The 3,965-nt window shown below is 36.9% G+C and overlaps 1 non-coding gene across 1 annotated transcript; it reads right to left on the bottom strand.

Moving 5' to 3' along the window:
- Positions 1-3,067: 3,067 nt before the first annotated feature.
- Positions 3,068-3,174, bottom strand: LOC145056009 (small nucleolar RNA R71). Its single transcript, XR_013685551.1, has one exon. It is a non-coding gene; the product is annotated as a small nucleolar RNA R71 (small nucleolar RNA).
- Positions 3,175-3,965: the final 791 nt, after the last annotated feature.

Genomic DNA, 3,965 nt, shown 5'->3' with positions numbered 1-3,965 from the left:
TGAATATATTGCACGGTTTCCACATACCATAAGGTTTCAATATTTTGTACAATTTTTTTTTACCAATGACCACATATGAGTTCATTCCCATCGAACATTGTTTGGGAGGTGATTTAGTCTTTAACACCAAATTCTTTTATTGTATTTAAGGGTTTTAATGGTGCAATAAAGTAATGACACATAGATCTATTTTATTTCCAATCAGTTTATTTGTAAGGTCCCAAAATTTAGACAAAAAATTTTCATTTTTAAATTAATAAAACTATAATCTAAAACATCATCATGAAACCAAGGTAGAAAAAAGTGTATCAATACATCATAAAACATCAGAGTAAATCACAAAATACGGAATAAGATGATGTGTGTTCTGCAATCATCCCAAACTCTTCCCCTTCGAACCAGAAGTACCTGAAACATAAACTGAAAACTGTAAGCACAAAGCTTAATGAGTTCCACAAAATATCACATACCATACATAATAAACATGTAATGGGCCCCACCCGGCATCGAGCCCCGCTCGGTATACAGATCTGTCAGTCATAAGGCTCCGCCCGATATACATATAACATATAAACATATAATCATACTACACATGTGATAATCAAAAAGACAATAGCATACAAGATAGTCATTGGGCCCCGCTTGGCATTGAGCCTTGCCCAGTAAGCATACAAACACATAACACATGCGAGAGTCACGCAGACATCTAGCATACTAACATAATAAACCATGGGCCGAAATTGGTACCTTTGATATGTGCATATTTATACACATATTTATACAACATATCCTGATATTATAATTAATTTTATGCCCTTATTAGAACAAAAGATACTTAATTTGCTATGAATCATGTTGTAGGTATTAAAAGACTTGTTTGGAGCAAAAAGGAAGCGGGAAGCTGGATTAAGGAAGCTTGGAGTTGAAAGTTTGGACTAGAGCTCTAAAATGAAGGAAAATATGCCCAACACGTCATGGTAATATCTGCCACGACGTGGTGTCTTGAAGATTCCCGATCAGATTCGATGACTTGTAGAATACGGGATAAACACAATCACCACGACGTGGTGCTCTGCTTTCGGGAAAAGTATAAATATCTCACATAAACCTCCGAATGGGAACTTTTGGCTCTGGAGAATTCGAAGTTATTTAAGGCAAAGGCACTGGAATTAAGCATTGGAAGCAAGGAATTAAATCACAATCATTAGACGAAGGAGATCCAAGGCAACTAAACTCAACTTTTCGATTTTTCATTAGGAATAACGATGTTTTTACTTTTGAATTTCGATTTTATGATTTTGTTTGCTGAAATCATGAGCTAAACACTCATGACTTTCGTTTGGCTAGGATGAGTTGAATAAACATGGTTGATTTCATAGTTAGGATTTAGTGATTTGGTTATTTGTTGACTTTTGTGTATTAAAGAACCTCAGGTATTTTTGATAACTGCTTTTAATCTGCTTATTGCTGAATTTGATTAGGATAGAATGACTATGTTTCTTAATTGAATTTGAATCTTATGATATTGTGAATTGCAAAATCGTAGGACTAGAGTTTTGATTAAAACCTAGGGTTAAGTAGAAAAGTGGGTAAAAAGGTATAGGAGCCAATATATGACGAAAAATCATATATAGAATTGAATCAATAAAATTAATTGGTCAATTAATTATAAGTCTAAGCAACTCGAACTGAATACTAGTGAGCTTGTAAGTTTGTCTGCTTGATCACCGAATAAATAAGCTAGTTTGCTAAAGGATTAAATTGGTGAATACCAATTTGGTCATCTTAGGAATCGGTAGCCAAAGGAACTAAATCCATTGCACTTCTATGAAATAACCATAATGACAACAAATCCGAAGCTAAACGAAAGTCTCTTTCTCACCTTGGTTAATTCATACTTGTTTGCTTGCTTAGCTTAGTGTTAGTTTAATTAAATGAATTTTGAGTTAATTTGGTAATTTAAGTATCTAGTCTTGCAAAACTAGGAAAACAAAACCATTCTTATTTAATTAGTAATTAGCTAATAGTAGAATAAAGTTAATTGAAACACCGTTCCTTGATATCGACACTCGTTCTTACCATAGCTATACTATTGCACGATTAGGTACACTGCCTAGTGTGTTTAATAGTCTAGTTAATTAAATTATTTTTATAAAATTAACTTGAATAAAATATGAGCATATTAAATTATACATTAAGTTTTTGGCGCCGTTGCCGGGTAACGAATCAGTTTTAATTACTTTATATTGCTATTGTTAGGACTATTTTCTGTTAGAGTTTAGTTTTAATTTTAAGTATTTTCGTAATTTAGGTTCACCACGACGTGGTGATTTATACCACGTCGTGGTAAAGCTACTGTAAGAATTTTATTTTTCGTTTTTTTTTTCTTTCACGTGTTTTTCTTTGTTTATTTGCAGACCGTTTATGACCCATGGATCAAATTCATCTTTGATTCCACCACTCGAAGACCCGGAATCCGTTCTTCGAAAAAACAAGGACAAGGCCGACAAAGATACTCCGAATAAGTCCCCTTTAAAGAGTCTGAAATCGGTTTTTGGTAAAAAAAAAGGGAAAGAAAACGGGGGAGTCTAGCAACACAAAAGAAGACACTGAGTACGAGACCGAGAAGGAGGAAAGTTTTACTGATTTTAAAGGAAGTGATCACGAAAAACCTGACAACACCATGGCCAACATTGCGGACCTCTTAATGGAGGCATACAAGAAGAGAGTTCGGGACGACACCGGACCGGGCCTTGTGCAACCCACCAATCCCGCCACTGCAACTTTTGAACTCAAAGGGCATATACTTACCGCACTAAAGGAGGTTCCTTTCACCGAAAAGGATCACGAAGATGCTTACAAGCATCTAGATGAAGTGAACGACATTGCCGACTACTTTAACATCCCAAATGTGCCAAGAGAAACGATATTGTTACGAATGCTCCCTGTCACTTTTAAGGGAGCCGCAAAAGATTGGCTGAAGGCATTACCACCAGGCGCGGTAACAACATGGGCACGGATGCGTGAACTATTTTTGAAACAATTTTGCCCACCATCCAAGGTGGCTAAGCTCAAAAAGGCTATCGCCAACTTTGAACAACAATTGGGGGAATCATTATATGAAGCTTGGGAACGTTATAAAGTTCTAATAAGGAATTGCCCCAAAAATGACCTAAATGTGCGGCAAGAGGTCTCGATGTTTTATGATGGGGTGAACGTCACCACCCGCCAACTTCTTGACTCTCAAGGCCCTCTTACTAAGAAAATCCGTCGGAGATTAAGCAACTTATCGAAGAATTCTCAAAACATTCTAGAGATTACCATAATCCACGAAATGATGTGACAAGGGGTTTAGCAAATGCTGCTTCGGAGGATATGTCAGCGATAATGGCAATGTTGCAAAGCATGGATAGAAGAATGACTAAAATGGACCAAACAATCCATGCTATTCGGGTTAGGTGCGAAAACTACAACAGGCCGCATTTAACCAAGGAATGTGACCTAGATGAAAATGGAAACCGGAAGGTCCAAGCTTGCTACTCAAGTGGCGATCGTCTAGATGAAGACTGGAGAAAGCCTAAGAAGAAGTGGTTGCCCTATGATGAGTATAAAAAGGCCAAGGAAGAAAAGTATGAACAAAGAGGGAGGGGCATTTATCAAAGAGAAGAACCAACAGTTGAGAAGAAATCTGATTTTGAGAGTATGCTCACTCGATTTGCAGTAGTATCTGAAAAAAGGCACGAGGTAACTGAAGCAACAATTAAAGAGCAACAATTAGCAATCAAGGAGCAACAACTTATGATGAAGGAACAACAGGAGATGATGAAAAACCAGCAAGCACTCTTGAGAAATCAGCAAGCTTCAATCCTAAATATAGAGAAACAACTTGGGCAACTAGCTACGCAATTCAATGAAAGAGCACTGGGAGGACTTTCGGGAAATACCGAACAAAACCCGAAAGGAGC

This window comes from Lactuca serriola, chromosome 5, assembly GCF_051521515.1.
Source record: "Lactuca serriola cultivar US96UC23 chromosome 5, Lser_US96UC23_V15, whole genome shotgun sequence".
In the NCBI taxonomy this organism is placed as follows: Eukaryota; Viridiplantae; Streptophyta; class Magnoliopsida; order Asterales; family Asteraceae; genus Lactuca; species Lactuca serriola.
The sequence above is the reverse complement of the archived record's forward strand: the minus strand, read 5'-3'. Positions and strand labels throughout refer to the sequence as shown.